The sequence below is a fragment of the Lissotriton helveticus genome, chromosome 7, assembly GCF_964261635.1.
Source record: "Lissotriton helveticus chromosome 7, aLisHel1.1, whole genome shotgun sequence".
Classification (NCBI taxonomy): Eukaryota; Metazoa; Chordata; class Amphibia; order Caudata; family Salamandridae; genus Lissotriton; species Lissotriton helveticus.
In genome coordinates, this window is record NC_136068.1 from 1,806,179,268 (window position 1) to 1,806,197,757 (window position 18,490).

Sequence of the window (18,490 nt, forward strand, 5' to 3'; positions counted from 1 at the left end):
AAAATACAAGTAATGGAGAGTTGTTTTGGTTTTGGTTTTGGTTAAGTGGTCATCATTCAGAGAGAGCTCCATATAATTCTTAATTATTTCACAACTTTCACTTGTAATATCTGTGACTTCTCTTAATGGTTGAGAAATTGGGTATTTACAAGGAAGATGTGAATAGTAATTTGATTAGGGGCAACGTTCATTGGTGATCTAAGACTCTATAATATCATAAGAGCCATTTACAAGAAGGAACAGTTACAGTCGGTTTTGTGTGAATAGCGTGCAATGTACTATCTGGGGGGGGTTCTATCAATATCTTGATCCTCAGATAACGACCCAGTTTTCACGAATAGTGAATATTATACTTTACTGCTGTAATCATGTGTTTCAGTGGTACTGAAGAAACCAACATGACCTAGATTTCTATCATCGTCTCATAACAGTACCCCATGGAATGTCATCATTCAAGCCTGTCTGGTGGCTCGAAAGGCGATATATCCATCGTTGTTCTTTCTCGAACATCCTAGCCTCAGATCCCTGGGCTAGCTGCTCGATGATAGTCCACCTTAAATCCTCCGGGCTATGGCCGGGGGGGAAGAGGCAGAAGGAAGGGCGCCAACCAGGTACATTGGGGTCAATCTGAAGCAGTGGGCGACAATACCCGCAGCAAAACATTAGACCAGAGAGCGGGCACCAGCAACCAGAGACTTTAGTGACAAATCTATCTTCTGTCACTCTTTCTCCAACAGAGATGAATGTGTTGGAAAAAGGGCTTGGTTTCGTGCCAACCCCCAGACTGGATTGGTTCAAGCTGCATTGCGAACTAACAGAATTTTTACGTAAGATAAGACTGAAGAGCTTCTTTGAACAACAACAAACGCAAGAGTCTCCACAAGATGCTCAAAGCGATACCTCGTTTAGATTAAAATCTAACTTTACTCCTCAACCTCATATGGTACCACCGGAAATACTAACATTTGAAAAAGCTGTTATCAATGAGGTTGAGTCACTAACAGAGCCTGCTCCCTTTCAGAATCTCACCGGATGAGAGTTTCAAGCAATTCAGTCTTTACAAAAGAACAACAAGATCGTAATCAAAAGCGTTGATAAGGGGGGAGGCGTTGTCATTCAGAATGTGGAAGATTATGACAAGGAATGCCGCCGCCTCCTAAATAACTAGGGCAATTACATCCCCCTACAGGAGGACCCATCGAACAGCCTGAAGATTGAAATACTGGAACTAGTGACCACAGCTGAGTGTGAGGGTAATATTAGCAAACAAGAGGCGGATTTCCTCACTACCACGGAGGGTAAAGTTCCTTATTTCTATACCCTCCCAAAAACTCACAAGGGTATCTCACCCCCTCCCGGACGCCCAATTGTATCGGGTATTGGTTCAATACTCGAACCTCTTTCCAAGTACTGCGACTTCTTTTTGAGACCGATTATTGACTCAACCAGTACTTATATAAAGGATACCAAGAGCCTATGGGCCTTGTTACAAACAGTAAGAATACCAGATGACTTGTTTCATGGTGACTCTTGACATCGAGAGTCTGTACACCTGTATACCGCAGGATGCCACAATTGGAGTAGTTGTGGATATGCTACAACAGTCAATATGGGAGTACAGTACCTCTCGATCTTTTGTGGTGGAATGTGCAACCCTGGCGTTAAAACAAAATTTCTTCGAATATGAAGGCAAGCTCTTCCTACAAGCAACAGGGACGTCCATGGGAAGCACTTTCGCGCCCAGTGTGGCAGGATTATATGTATATCATTTTGAATGTGAACATATACTACCCCAGTCCAACCCCTATTCGTCAAATGTGTTATTATGGCAACGGTACATAGATGACGTTTTGATAATCTGGCAAGGTGATGAAAGTACATTGAAATCGTTCTTTGAATGGATCAACAATTTGAATCCTCATTTAAAATTCACTCATGAATATGATGAGGACAAAATTGTATTCCTGGACGTGACCATCTCTCGAGTTGGCAATAAAATGCGAACTAGAACTTATTACAAACCAACATCAAAGAACAATCTATTACATTATTCGAGTGTTCATCTACAGGCACTGAGGAAAAACCTGCCTTTTGGCCAGTAACTGCGGATTAGACGCAATTGCAGTGACTTGAAGGACTTTAAACATCAGACACAGGATCTCACTGGAAAATTACAATGCCGTGGGTACCCGAACCATTTGCTTCAAAAAAGCTGTAAGCGGGCACGCAACCAGCACATGGAAGCTCTATTGGAGGATCACCCGAAAGAGGCTTCTCCGGAGGTTCCCCTTACATGCGTGACAACATATAATCCTTTGTCGAACGCAGTAACTCGATGCATTAATAAGCACTGGATAGTGCTTAAGAGTATCAATCACAACTGGGACAAACCTCTGTTTTCATTCAAACAGGCAAGGAGCATAAAGGATGCCATAGTCCATACCCGCCCCAGAAAGCAACACAATACGACCACCGAGGGAGTACGGAATGCATGGGGTTTACCATCTATCACTGGGCATTTCCCCTGCGGAGGATGCAGTGTGTGTCACCTAACATCCAGCACTAAGGTATTACACTTGGAACCAGGAAAGGAATGGCGGCAACAGAATCACACCAATTGCAATTCTTGCAATGTTGTTTACTTACTTACCTGCCCTTGCGGGTTAAGATAAGTAGGGTTAACAACGAGACGTGTGAAATTGCGAATTGGGGAGCATCGCAGCAATATCCGATGTCAAAAAAGCAATACAAAATTGACATCCCACTTTTTGCAGATGAACCATAGCCCAGAGGATTTAAGATGGACTATCATGGTTGCAGCTAGCCCAGGGATCTGAGGCTAGGTTGTTCGAGAAGGAACAACGATGGATATATCGCCTTTCGAGCCGCCAGACAGGCTTGAATGATGACATTCCATGGGGTACTGTTATGAGACGATGATAGAAATCTAGGTCATGTTGGTTTCTTCAGTACCACTGAAACACATGATTACAGCAGAAAAGTATAATATTCACTATTCGTGAAAACTGGGTCGTTATCTGAGGATCAAGATATTGATAGAGCCCCCCGCCCCGAGATAGTACATTGCACGCTATTCACACAAAACCGACTGTAACTGTTCCTTCTTGTAAATGGCTCTTATGATATCATAGAGTCTTAGATCACCAATGAATGTTGCCCCAAATCAAATTATAATTCACATCTGCCTTGTAAATAACCAATTTCTCAACCATTAAGAGATGTCACAGATATTACAAGTGAAAGTTGTGAAATAATTAAGAATTATACGGAGCTCTCTCTGAATGATGACCACTTAACCAAAACCAAAACCAAAATAACTCTCCATTACTTGTATTTTGTCAATAATGAGCCGGATCAAAGTGGTCACAGACTAAATATTGTTACTAAGACCAGTCCCGAAATAGCTAGTTTTGTCCCGTGTGATACGACTCAGGGTGCTCAATAAAGTTTTTAGCGTTTTAAGAAAAAGGCCGTGATCCCAACTATAGATAGTGAGGAGATCCAGTGCTTTTATTTTATTTTAGACTGTTCGTTGTAATGCTAAACCATGCTGACATGTTAACAAACAGGAAGCCGTGCCCTGTCTCTTTTTTATTAGTGGCATACTTTACGATTACCACTTCACAAGATGGGCGAGCAGTTCAGTATGTTCCTTTAAGAACCCATGAACATACGGGTTGAAGTACGTCAGCTACGTGAGTCACGTGATCGGACCTCAGCCCTCTTTGCCTTCCGCATTGCTCCGGTAGAGTCATCATTCGGGCGGCGGAAGTGAACGAAGTAGGTTGCGGGCGGGGAGCCGTTACTTTCAAGTAAGTAGTGAGATAATGGTGCGCGTGAGACATAGTGGATACTATGACTATTGAGAGTGCAGTCTGCTTGGTCACCTCGCTGCTAATGCCATCTCTCAAACTATTTTACAGTGAAACAGTAGCGTGAAGAAAACCCCCACCACTAGCACTATTATCCAGTGTTGTAAGTGAGCCAAGTCACTTTCCGTTTTCATTTTTAAACTTTTAAAACTTTTGCAGCCTCCCAATCATTCTCCGCTCAGGGAACTTTGGGTTTTTATGTTCATGTTGTTTGTCTCCACAAGTGGGTCATTTTGCACTAAAGGGTCAGGAATTGACCACCCTGCTGACTTAAAAAAAAAAGTGCTTTGGCCGCATTGGCGTTAATTGAGCATTTTTCTGGCAACACTGAGCAGGCATGATTATTGATAATAGCGATGTCAAATAAGACTTATCGTGTCCACAATATGGGGCATGGGGTTTAATGATTGGACTATAAATTCATTGGGTGGATGCCATACAACATACCACTTAAAGGTGAACCTAGGTGCTATAATGGAGAGTACCTGTGATGCATGAGAACTAAATGGTCACAGAATAAGTAGTTATAAAGCAAATAACTGTTTTGTATGTTCTTAACACTGATTTACCATTCCACAGGTTGTGGCCCCTGGAAATTCTAGGAGTGCCAACACGGGTATCACCGTGATTTGTTGTTTTTACATTTTGTTATATTTTTCACTCAATATATCCGCACGGACAGGACACGCCTTAGCGAGCGTGGACCACCGGGGATATTCGCTTTCTGGTCCTGTAGAAAGCTGCATAAAATTGAAAAGACAGCTGAAACATGTCGACCTTCACCTTTGGAGATACAAGGGGTCAATAAAATAGCCCCTAGGGTATCCATCACACTTTTTATTGATACTACCTGACCTGTGAATAAAATTATTTTGGGTACAGCTAGTGTTTTTTAACCTCACTATTCACTACACACTGAACACACACGAAAAACCCTATTCACAACAACCAGCTCCGCTGTAAATCAGGCGTTGAAGCACACTGGAGGAACATTCGGTTCCTCCAGTGGGAACCCTATGATGAAGCATGTCACCACTAGGGTGAGTGAGGGTTCTTCTTACCAATAAGGTATATTTTTCGCCGTGTGTGTAGCACTTTCTAGGCTCCTTGACAAACGTCTCTACACTTATGGTTTGAGTTTTTCTTGGTTGCTTGGTGTAGTAATATGATTACAGCACCTTAGAGTCACTCTTTAGTTGTTGTTGTATACTTATCAGGGATATAGGAGTGACCTATGATAATCCTTACTCTATTGTTGTTGACATATATCCTAATACACAGTCCCACCTTTTCTAGTGGGAACCATATAACATGGCACCACCAACGTTCTTAGGTAAAGTACTTATTTTACAGATCTCCTGAGTAATTCTTATGCAAGCCCAATGTACCCTATTCACCTTTAAATGGAGATGTTGGTGGTGTTAGGGACAAATCCTACTCAGCATTATAGGGAGCCCCTATTTTTGTCTGCAGGTTGTTCAAGCTTGAACTTTGAAAAGGATACCCCACTATGGGTATTCCCTCTCTGAATTCACTTCATAACAATGGCAAATGTTTGTAATCTTTCAGCTAAATGCAGACCTGTTGTTATAACATTATATGGGCTAAAAATGGAAGTGGAGATGTTACTTTCATGGTTGATGCTCACAAAACTTATAAAACTGAAGTATTTTACTCATGGGTCACTTTTCCAGCAAATTGGTTGTAAGGTGCCCTGCCACATCAATTATGCAACATCAGGTTGGGTTTCCTCAGCAGTGACGGGGCTATATGGCCCGTCCTAGCAACCTACACATCATATCCCAATTTAGCACAGCTTAATGTGGGTGAACATTACACTTTCTCTACTGGTCTTGTTAGGCTACTCAGAAGTTTAAAACAGTTTGTTATGCGCACAATAACGACGGCCCCTTAGAAGGCTGTTCAAGCTTTCCAGCCACAGCTGTGCCTGCGGTTAGTCCTGTAACTATCAATGCTATTATGGACAAGATTCCCACCAGACAGGAGGAATTTCCGTTCTGGATTGCCCAAAAAATTAATCAGTTTCAATTAGTGTTTCCCGATACGGAACCTCAGGATAAATATAGAATTCTCACTATGTGATTGCCACTTGGGTAGTTCCCCAATTGTCAACTGTGCCACTCGGGGTACAGTATCCGCTGCAATTTAATCCTTAAATCATGGTACACCAGCACTTGCTGTTTTGATTGAAGCGCTAAAACAGATTCAAAACAAATATGGGACTGTCCCTGCCCTTTATTTGGGTATGAAACTAATTGGCCATTTCGCTACAGTATACTCAATCATATTAAGTAATATTGAAGGGGAAGCAGCAGCACTGGCGATGCCCCTCACACACATTGCAGTATTAGACCAGGAGCATTAGTAACCAAAAATGATTGCGGATACCTATCCATATATAGGCCGAGATAATTTGGGAGCCAGACCAAACAAGCATTTGCAATGCAATCGATCTTGCCTTTAGGACCTTATATGTATTTAGCTATGCAGCACATTAGCCTGGGTGCTGAACATCTACTGTTCTTTAACATGGAGGGAAACTAAGAACCAAGCTGTGTGACATGCCAGGTATGAGAAGACATGGAGAGAAATATTGCCTTTCACTGAGAAATTGTATAGTCGAAAGCTCTGTTTATAATATATCTGTATGGGCCTTTTCTCTCCAGATGCTTGAAGTTCCATGATAGCATTTGCCGCTTGAGTGTCAAAAGGTAGAAGGTTTATTCCACAAACTTGTGGAAATGATTTTCCTTGTAAGTAACCTTTTCCTTTGGGAAACATCCTTTACAACGCAACTTTTACCACGCAGTGCCTTTAAGACACAACTATTACAACACATGTCATTACAACGCATTGCGCTGGGGGGCGCTTAGGATAGGGAATAGATTTAATTTACTATCCAACACCTTCCCTACTATCCACGGGGACTGGAGTTGGAATAGTAAATTAAACTATTCACTATCCAGCACCCCAAAGCGCTATGCTTTGTAAAAGCATGCGTTGTAAAAACTGCGTCGTAACAGCATGCGTGGTAAAAGCAAGCGTTGTAATGTCGTACATCCCTTTCCTTTCACAGCACAATTTGCATTCACCCCCTAATCTTTGTCGGTCTTACATTTATGTTTCTGATTTTATGTCAAGGGAAAATATTTTTAACGGCAGGCAGTGGTCACAGGGACCACTACCTGCCCTTAAAAAATGAAATGAAATGAAAACGTTTTATTTTTTATTTTTTAAATGCATTGCATTTTCCTTTAAGGAAAACGGCTGCATTTTTAAAAAAAACTGCTTTATTTAAAAGCAGTCCCAGACATGGTGGCCTGTTGAGCCCAGCAGGCCACCATACCAGGAAGGGCCTGCCATTCCCAATGGTCTGGCAAATTGCGAGAGGCTCATCAATATTCATGAGCCTCTCAATTTGGAACCCCATCGGGAATCGCAAACAGTGTGATAGGATAGGATAGGATATAGTTTTGTAGAGCGCTCTAATGCTGAGGCGTCTTGGCGCTGAGAAGTGAGATAGTGGGTCGTAGTGGCTATGACAGATCTTTAAAAGGTGGAAACAGCTGTGTTTTTAATGCCTTCCTAAAAAGAAGCATATTAGACATTAGTTTCATGGAAATAGGCAGCTGATTCCACAATTTTGCAGCACAATGTGAGAGACTTCTGTCTCCCCATCTAGCTTTGCGAATCTTAGAGATACAAACAAAACCAGCATCGGTGGATCTAAGGTTTCTGGTGGGGGTATACCATGAGAAAAGATTCTGAAAATCGGCAGCCCCTTCACCGAATAATGTCTTATGGATCAGACATAGGGCTTTAAACTCCGTCTTTTGCTGGATCGTAAGGCAATGCAATGAGTGAATAGCAGCAGAAGTAGAATGCCCTCTAGGGATGTTTAACAACAGCCGAGCCGCAGCGTTTTTTATCGATTGTAATTTTAACCTCTGGGCTTTACCAATGCCTATATAAAGCACATTGCAATAATCTAGTTGCAAGAGGACAAGGGCGACTACCACTGATTTCTTCAGATCCTGGGGATAAAGAGAAATATCTTCCTAAGAAGCTTCAGTATGAAGAAGCAGGAGGAAGTTACACTGTTGGTCTGGCTTGTAAAGTTGAGCTGGTCATCAAAAATAACCCCAAGGTTAACTTTGTTAGAGGGGACAGGACATTAACCTGCCTCTGCCGGCCACCATGTTAAATTCTATTCGGATGGCCCATTGTCAAACTCCAGAACCTCGGTCTTATCAGTATTGATCTTGAGGTAATTACGACTCACCCATTTCATAATCTGAGTCAGACAGGCATGGAAGTTGACAGCCGTGTCCTCATACTGTTTGGATACAGAGATGACAATCTGTGAGTCCTCTGCATAAGAGACCAACGAAAGTCCATGCTTTCGGATAAGTGCGGCAAGTGGAGCAACGTATATATTGAATAGTGTGGGTGACAGTGCAGATCCCTGCGGCACTCCACACAGAATGCAGAAAGCTTCAGATTGCATGTTATCCCAATGTATACTCTGTTGCCTAGAAACCAGAAATGAAGGGACAAAGCAAGCTCCACAATTCCAACCGCCCTCTGACACCTTACTAACACCGTGTGATTCATGGTGTCAAATGCTGCCGAGAGGTCGAGGAGGATGAGGATGGCTTTGCCCCCTCCATTCACCTGTCTGCAAATTTTCTCCATTGCCATGATCAGGGTGGTCTTGGTCAAGTGACATGACCGGAAGCCATGCTGGATAGAGTCGAGCAGATTGTTAATATACAGATATTGCATGAGCACTTGAGTTATCGCTCTTTCGAGGATTTTAGCTGTAAGTGGCAGACAGGTGATTGGTCGATAATTCTTCACCTTTGTGGGATCTAGAGTAGGTTTTTTAAAATTGTTTTGATGCAGGCTGTTTTCCAAACTGACGGGTATATCCCGGAATCATGCACTTGATTTAAGTGAGGGGTTAGATATGTGCTAATCAACCCAGAAGCCACGTGCAGGACAATTGGTGGACATGGATCCTTTGGGGATTCAGATTTGGTAGCGAGTAACATTTTATTAACTTCAGTTTACGTGAGGGTACTAAAGCTTGCTAATTGGCACTGAAGTACTATTTCCTCCAGACCTAAGTCGGTCATTTCCCGTAGACTGCATGTTACAGTGGAGATCGTCATAAATTAATTGCACCTTGTCCTGAAGGAAATTCTCCATTTTATTCCAAAAAGCTTGGTCTGGTTTATATTGACTGACCTGTTGGGGCTGAGATAGCATTTGGACAGTTTTAAACAGCACTTTAGAAGAGTTCTTAGCAGCCTCAATTCTAGTAGTGTAATGTGTATGTTTAGCTTTTATAATACCCTCGTTATAGGATTCTAGTGATATGTTATATGCAGCCTTATGTTCTGTAGTATAGTCCACCCTCCAGATGTGGTCAATTCTGCTACAGGTAGCTTTTAGACTTTTAAGCCCTGGTCCATACCGGGGTGACACCACCTGAGATCTTTTTATTTTAGTAGTTCTTTCGGGTACAACCTGGTCAACCGCTGTAGTAATCCAGTTATTAAACTGGATAGCCGCCTCATTGTTGTCCCGGACCCGCATGGGAGGGCAGATGCTTAAAGCCTGCTCAAGTTCTGCCCCTTGTACTTTGTTCCATGATCTATTTTTTACACTAGCAGCTTTATTTATGATGGACACATTTATTTTAATGATGTTTATATCAAAAGAAATCGCCCTGTGGTTGCTCCAGGGAAAGGCGGAGGTTTCAACCACCGTGACTTCAGAATTATTTTTGAAAATACCGTCCAGTCTATGGCCCGCAAAGTGGGTGGGTCCTAGCACGAATTGGGACAAGCCATTGCCTGCTAAATTATCCAATAACCTGCTGACATCAGAGTTGTTATTTAATTGTAGCTGATAGTTACAATCCCCCGGAATAAAGAGCGGATTGGAATCTAGGCAGGATTCTAGTAAAGTCTGTAGAGCTAAAGGGAAAGCAGTTCTAGGGCCAGGTGGCCGATACAGGAGTGTGCCATGGAGGGTGAAGCTGTTGTTACCTTTCAGCACGAAGCGCATTGCCTCGGCTGGAAGCTGTGTAATGGACTCTACATGCACCTTTAGCTGGTTACGATAGATTATCGCTATACCTCCACCACTGTTCCCTACCCTAACCTGATTGGATACTGAATAACCAGATGGAAGTGCAATATTCCAATCAGGGGCAGATGACTGGTTGGTCCATGTTTCGGTTAGGAATATTAAATCCGGGGAAGAAGCCTGCAATAGACATTATAGCTGGTACTCATGTGTGCTCAGTGAGCGCATGTTGAGTGATGAACAGTGCAGTGGCTGGTCACACATCGACCCTTCCTTACAGCTCAGGTAGCTAGAATCGGCACTTGAGCAATCTGTACTCATGGAGCCTGCTAGGACTCTCATTTGCACCTCCATTGTGTCCCCCTTCTGTTGGTGTTCTCATGACTAGAGAGGTAGTTTTTCGCTGCCATATTACAGAAAAACTCGCAGCTAGCAGACTTCAAATCTTCAACTTCTCCCCTCATATCATATATGCTTGGAGAGGAACATTCACCTTCCCTCAGAGCTAATAGCTGACTTCTTGTATAGACCTGGGACCGATAACGGGTAGGGTCTCCGGAGCTGGACACGCTGCGGGTGCTGACGGGTGCAGACGGGCTTGTCTTTGGCGCGCCGGTGGCGTGTCCGCTGTGCGCTTGCACCAGCGCGAAATTTATAGCCCTGAGTAAAGAGACTAGACCGCTGACCAAGACCAAGGTGGCCGGCTCTAACAGACGGGGACCGCAGGTCATTAGTGAGGTGTGATTACAAAACACCGATTGGATAAAAACACAGCTGGAATAATGTACAATTTCAAGTTTTAAAAACAGTTTTAAATAGCAGAGTTCAAACATGTAAAAAGCAGCGCTATAGTACAATTGAGTGTGGCACAGTGATAGAGCACGGGCTCACCCGCTCAACATACTCACCTGGGCCCATATATGTATGTATACATTAAACATGTAAACCTACACACAATCAATTGGGGTTTTTTACCATTTGGATTTTATACCATTTATCTTACCAATCCAAGTCACCGATACCTATAGTCCTAAAGGATCAAGGGAGTTAAAGAGAGAATAGATAGAAATAATAACATTTAATATTTCATAAATGACCACAAACTCGGGAAAGGTTTAAAATCTTTATCTAAGTAAATCTTTGAAAAAGTTATAAAACATGAAACTCAAATTAACTTCTTATTCTATTTTAGAATAATGCAGATTTAAAAAAATAAACATTGCATATGATTTAGAAAGAAAAATGTTGTTAAGCATTTAAACAGAGGGTGGGTAAGAAAAAGGGAAAACAGTACAATGACAAACCCACACTTTATAGTTACCTAGAACGGTTTGAGGACCAACCCTGGTCACAGGTTGAGTCAAAGAATAAGAATCTCAAAGTACAGGTGCCAGCAGGAAAGAACAGGTGCAAGCCAGAATCAGGACAGGTTACGGACCAAATTTGATCAGGACAGGACCACCACAGGCTAAGACCAGCACCACAGCTAAAGTTCAAAACGCCAGCATTATAAACCCTCTCTGCATCTAACAGTCGAACCCCGATTGGGTCATCGATCTGCTCCCCAGAACCCTGATTGGGTTTATCAAATCTTCTGACAGAGTGCTCCGCAAGCAACTATGCTCCCGATCACCTATGGAGTGCGTTGGGTCAGTGACAGGTCAGCTACTCAGACAAGTCGGAAAATCTAGCTAGCTAAACCTACCCTAGTTATACTATTTTTCAGGTCAGTGTACCACCCCCAAATGTTGCAAATTTGTGAATCCCACAATTTTATTGGACAAGAACGAGGAGTAGCCATCACACCATATTTTTCTTGAGGCAACTTGTCAATCATGTATTCAAGTCGTTCCCTCCCATAACTTTATCTACCCATGTTCTTTTATTCCGCCCGGTAGTGAAATATATCGATAATCATATTTAACATTTGAATCAATTGAGTTTCCTCTAGCAAGGCGAGGAGCTCACTCTTCTCCGCCTTCCATGTCCGTTTTGGCTTAGGTTCAAGGAAACAGCTTCTGTGGCTTCAGGACTTGTCGCGCAGGCGCAGTTTCTCCAAAGATGGAGTTCAGCAAAGCATTTAGGTGCATTATTTTGTTGCATGTAAAAATAGAAAAGAAACAGTTTTAGAGTCACAGAATAAATGAATACACTGTATACCACTTCTTTCTACTCTATTCCCATTACTTTATTTTATACTATTGCATTAAATATTAAGCGAAAACAAACATCTTAGCAAAGCAGCGATGCAAGCTTCTTGCATGTTAGGACACATAACTGCCATCTTAGTTCTATTGAGCAGAAGTTTTCCCACCAAGCATATCACGTGGGCATGACAGACGCATGCGCAGTAGAAAATCCCACGTAGCAGCAGCCATTTAAGTGCAAGCAGATTATAGTCAATAAAAGGACATTGGCAAGCTTCCCCTAGATGACTAAAATGTCGTGTAATGTAATATTAATAAGACAAAACATGTTAGTTAGTACATTAATATTATTTTCGAGAGGGTTGAATATGAGCAAGTCACTTTACGTTTGAAACCTTGCTCCTTTAACACTCTACTACAGAGCATATAGAGGCTGAATCACCTCCTATCCTCTCAGTGATACACACAGTTGTACATCCAAAATAGCACCTTGCAAATTGTGAATCGCAAAAAACGTGCAATTTGCAAGGAGCTATTTTGCACGTCATACATCTGGCCCTCTGTTCTTGAACAGTAATGTTGCTGAAAGTCAGTATGGGTGTGCGCTAGCGGAATTATTTCTATGCAAGTTCCTGATACAGTAAACCAGGACGTGTAGCAAATCTGGAATTAAGGACTGGCATACCCGTGTGCATGGGACTCAGGCTGAAATGAGGGATTTTGCGGGTTAGGTCAGGTTATCCCTAAGACTTCAGCTGGAGGCAAGCTCTATCTATCAAGCCTTTGGAGATCCTTTACAAGTTGATGAACATAGCACAAAGTTCCTTTCTCCTTTCTTTGGCAATCAGGCAACCACTGCAGGCCAAACCCCCAAACAGCACTCAGCTTAGGGATAGTCTCCTCCTTCAGTTTCTCTCTGATTCCTCTCCTCAGCAAATTTCTTCTTGTTTCCCAAAAGTGGTTTAAATTTCTGGGGTCTGGGTCCCCCCTTTTATACACCTATTCTCTTTGTTCTCTGAAGGCAGAGAGTGTCTGTACCTAGCCCAAACCAGTTCTGTCAGTCTTGGAGCACTTTGTTGACAAGACTCCTTTCCTTCGACAGTGTGGGCCAGGGACATCAGATGCACCCTGAAAGGTGGAGCCAGCATTGTGAAAGGCATGTCCCAGGTGCTCCCCTCCCCTCACTCTACATGCAGATGGGTCTATTCATCCCTGTGCTGACTCACCCTGTCTCCAGCCCCTGTCAATCAAACTCCAGACAAGGAATACACAACCTAGCAGAGGCAGGCTTGGACAGTTAGGCAAGAAAAGACCTACTTTCTAAAAGTGGTATTTTCAAACACAGAATGCTAGAACCAACTTCACTAAAAGATGTATCTTATCATTTTGAGTTCAGGCACACTAAACTCAAATTTCTACCTAGTTCCCTCAGTCAGTTAGGATTATAATATGCTATAATCAAACTGACCATTCTGGCTCATGGGGAACAGGTGGCCTTGCAATAGTGAAAACACAAAAATGGCTGTAATTCACTACCAGGACATGCCACACACATCAGGGCATGTCCAACCTTTACCTACAATGCACCCTGCCCTTGGGCCTACCATAGGCGTGACTAATATGCAGAAAAGGGAAGGTTTAGGGACTGGCAAGTAGGTGCACTTGTCCAGTCAACATGGCAGTACCAGACTGCACACAGGCTGAGACACACTTTACAGGCTGCTTCTGTGAGTGCACAACCAGTGCTGCAAGCCCAGCAGCAGCATTTGATTCACAAGCTCTGGGCACACTCAGTACACTGTACTAGGAACTAACAAGTAAACCAAACCAGCCAATGATGGAGTCACTAATCCATACAACAATTTACCATAGGGAGCACTTGCACTGTGGCTCTAAATAGCAGGGGCACACAGCCCCAAACATCTATAACCAGCAAAAAACACATCGGGTAAGAGCAAAAAAATGGAAGGGAGACCCACGCCAATGGTGCCAGGTCTAACAGGAGGCATGGTGTTGGGCTCGTCTGAGCTATTCTTCCCCAACAGGCCATTTCCTAGGGGTCAGTGACCCACGGAGCTGTTTGTTAGTTGAGGCTCTTTGTTGTGGCTAATCAGTGCAGGGGTAGCCATTGTTCAGTGTTGCCCATTCGGGAGGCAGGGACAGGGAGTAAAGAACAGTGGGGGTAAAGTAAGGTGCTTTAAAGGCAGGGAATGCTACATACTGTATGAAGGTAAAGAAATGTATAGTACCTCTTCTCTACAGCACTCTCTACCAAAAGTAAGAGTTAACGGCGGAATATGCATTAAGGAGGTTATCTCGGGGGGAATTGAGGGTCCTCTGTCGGTGGAGGGGTGGTCTCGGAGTTGTGGGGCGCTCTCGGGGTGGCGAGGATGGCTTAACATTTGGTGGAGGTCTCAAATCGGGGGACTCTGCTGGGGTGTTAGTATGGGGGTTAGAAGATAGTAATTGCATGGATGCCAATTTACTGTGAAGCAGGGGACATTCGATATAGTAACGCGTTTTGAGCAAGGCAGGTGAAACTCGTCTCATCAAAGTGAGCACTTATCAAGTGAAACATGCATGATAACTGTGTACAGAAACCATGGGGTAAGGGTTCCTGGGACGAGGCTATTCACTATAGCTAACAACGAGGGGCTCCTCTCTGAGATGGCGCTATGTTTCATACGGGTCCCTTCTGTTGGGCTAATGACGCAAGGCTATTTTTTCTTCACTCTCATGATCTGTTCTGTGTGGGAGGTTTAGTGACTGGTGGCACTCTGTTCTGAGGAGTACTCAGGCATGGATCCTATACATGGGTACCAACCCTCACCCCCGTTGACCCACCCCGCAATACTTCCCATTCTCAGCCACCGGCACTGACCTGCTGTTATATTCTCTTTACATTCTGTATGCTATGTCTTTAAATGCTTTCAGAACACTCTGTTAGCTTCGGATTGTTTTGGTATGTTAAGTGATGGAGCGAGGTACTGAATGATATTTTGTTCAAACTCGCAAAGTTAAACTTCCATAATAATAATAAAAGTATTAACAAGTATGTTGTGAATTATTAATCAACTTAGTTTTAAAAATGTATTTACACAAGAGACACGAGGGACTAACTAATGTGCTCTATGTTGCAAGTGTGTAGAAAATAATAAACTAACCCTGTCTATTGTCTTTGTCAGTATTAAATGCGTCTGTCTAACTAATTGCATGTGCTTATTATGTGTGCTTATGTTCTGTCTTTATGTCTTTTCTGGTGCAAAAGCTCGTGGAGGATCCTGCGGCCTAAAAGAAGAAGGTAGATATAAAATGCAGCTTTGTGTGCACAACTAGGTAACAGAAATGAATGGGTTAATAATTAGCAAAGGGGGTGGGTAACAGAATGGGTCTTAATTCTCTAATTAATTGATGTCTTGTGTTTGTTTAAAAAATAGTTTCCGAGTGAGGCCTAAAGGCATGTTGAGAAATGGCGTTTCGATACTTGTCCAGAGAAGAGCCTTGCACGTTTCAGAAGTGGAAACTTTTACCACGTTCACAAGTTTTGTCAGAGAATGCAGTTTTAATAAATTGTGCTAAACGTGCTCTTGGAGAGAAAGATTCAAGGACAGGAAGCGGCAAGATAGCCAAGCCAAGGAAGTCATGAACTGTAACTCGAGTGTAATGTAACATTTTCGAGGAAGCTGAGTGACTCGAAAGTAAAGGACAATGGAGCTTAAGAAATGCCCGATCTAGGCTTGGAAAACGGTGATGACACAATATGAACTGACATAAGACAGCCAATGGGAACACTGGATGGCAAAGAAAAGTGTACAATTTAGAGAAGATTAGCTAGTTAGAAAGGTATAAAACCTGGCCCCATGAGCAGGAGGGCGCCTTCTCGCTTTCCGATTCCTGATTGACGTGACATGCTGTTGGACTTTTGACTCACGTAAGGATAGCAGACTTAATATGATTTTTCCTTTTCAGGTGGAGCAAGAATAGTCAGGGAAATAGTTTGAGGGAATGGAAACTATTATTTTGCTTTAATTCATGCTTACTGATTTACTTTGAAGATGTCAGTCTAATAAATTATTTCCCTTAAAAATGCTGCTTTTATTGCTAATAAATAAAGAATCTTAATAAAATGCTCTTTCTTGAATAATAAAGTTAAAATAAAATTAGATCTTGAAACGACAAGCTGGTCTTGTTTATTCATAGTCTAGTTACCATTTGTTTATCCATTTAACTAAGTGACTTAATAAAAATGGTATATGATTAAAACCATGGTGAGTAAGATAAACTGCAGTTGTATATATTTATGTAAATAGATTGTGAATAGTTCTGTTTAATTAAGTCACATGATTCAGTCGCCCAAAAATTGTCTTGTTGGTATGTGGGCCTTCGTGAGTGATTTATGAATAATGGTGAGTATTATGGTGTTGGGTAGCGTTGGTGAGACAGTTTTTCTTTAGGGGCGCTGGATCATAAGCATTCTGTATTCTAGGTCAGATTTGCTGTAGCTCTTTACTTGACAAGCTGTGCTATCCTGGATCTCTTCAATTAAACTACAATTTTTAAAATATATTTTATTTGGATTCATTTGAACTCAACATTTTGGTGACGATTGAAGACACCAGGAAGACTTCCTGCCATTTTTCTACATTTTTATTGAACTGGTAAATTTCTTTTTCGGATGGAGAAAATTTAATGTTTTCACTTTATACATTTACTTTTATTTGCCTTACAACTACTGTTCAGTGCCTTCACAGTAGCGGCGTTTCAGCCATCTCAACAATTCGAATTTCGGAAATCTATTGTGAAAAAATCTGCGTTAAAGGTATTTACTTTCATTGATGTTGTCGAATGACCGTTGCAACCTGTATTTGTTCAACTATCCAAGCCATTCTTCTTCTGCCTCGCATCTGTGTCACACTTCCTGGAATTTTGCAACCTACGTTCTTCCTGTGGAATCCTTTTCAGTCTACCAACTTGACCTTTTTCGTCATTATGCTTGAGAGGGAACGCTAGCATTACGGAGGTTCACGTTGCATAAGGAGGCCATTTTAGTCCTATTGAGATTCTGGTCTCCTAGCAACATTAAGCAGTACGAAGGAAAGCAGGACAACAGAACAATATTTATTTCTTGGAAGGAGGACAACTTTAAAGAATGGTATTTATTTCTTTTATTTAGTTCTTGCAGCACGCTGTACACACAGTGATGTGCATACCTTTTCTGTATTTGAGTGCTTGATTTTCACCACGTTGAGTACGCGGAATTGCACATTTTGGCATTTTATTTTTGGTGCATGTACACGGTGATGTCCACACCACTCTGCATCTAGAGTCTTGATTGTTAGGTACTTTGACATTTTTTGGGGGGTGCACATTCTTGGATTGCAAGCCCCTGGACTATTTTTATGCACACGGTGATGTGCACACCTTTGTTACTTTTCATTCTCTACTTTTTAGAATTTTCACATGGTGATGTGCACAACAACAAGTTCAAGATTTCTTTCTAATCTTATATTGTAAAGGATTTTATATCATTTAACACTGTTCTCGCTTACTTTTGTTACTTTATTTTGTTCTTTCACTTGTGTATCTCACAATGCAGTTTGATCCCCCTGCAAAATTTCTTCAAGTGAAGGGGGACCCTCCCATTCCTTGGTCTAGATGGAAGGAGGAGTTTCTAAGTTATCTTAAAGCTATTGATGGTGAAAGACTTTCTGCTGAAAGGAAGAAAAATATTTGTTTACATTGTTTAGGGTCCGAAGGGCAGCTTATGTTTAGGACTCTCCCACAAACTGATGGGGGTGGGGACAGAAATGTTTTTGAAGATGCTTTACACAGGATAGAAGTTAGATTTAAACCCACTTTCAGAGTCGCGCTAAACAGATATAAGTTTTATACAAGAGCACAGGATGAAAATGAAACATTTGAGTTCTTTTTTACAGGGTTACGTGGATTATCAGTACATTGTAATTTTAGGCCTATATCGATGAAATGATCCGTGATCAAATCATAGTGCACATTAAAAGTAAGAAGATCCAGGAGCATGTATGGATCATGGGGGATCCCAATCTAGGTGATGTCATCAATATCGCTAAGGCAATGGAACAATCGGAAAAATGGGTCAAGTCTCTACATAAAGAAAATAAAGGGACAGGAGATGAAGTATGTGCTGTCAAGGTAGAGCCACCACGTGTTGGTACTGGTACAGAGTCATCACGGGTTGGTGTTGAGTTATCTCAAACGGTTCAAATGCGTCAAACGTTCTTTAAAAGACCTGACAAGGGTTTTCATTGTTTTAGATGTGGAAGCCCAAATCATGGTGCTTTCTTTCCTAAATGT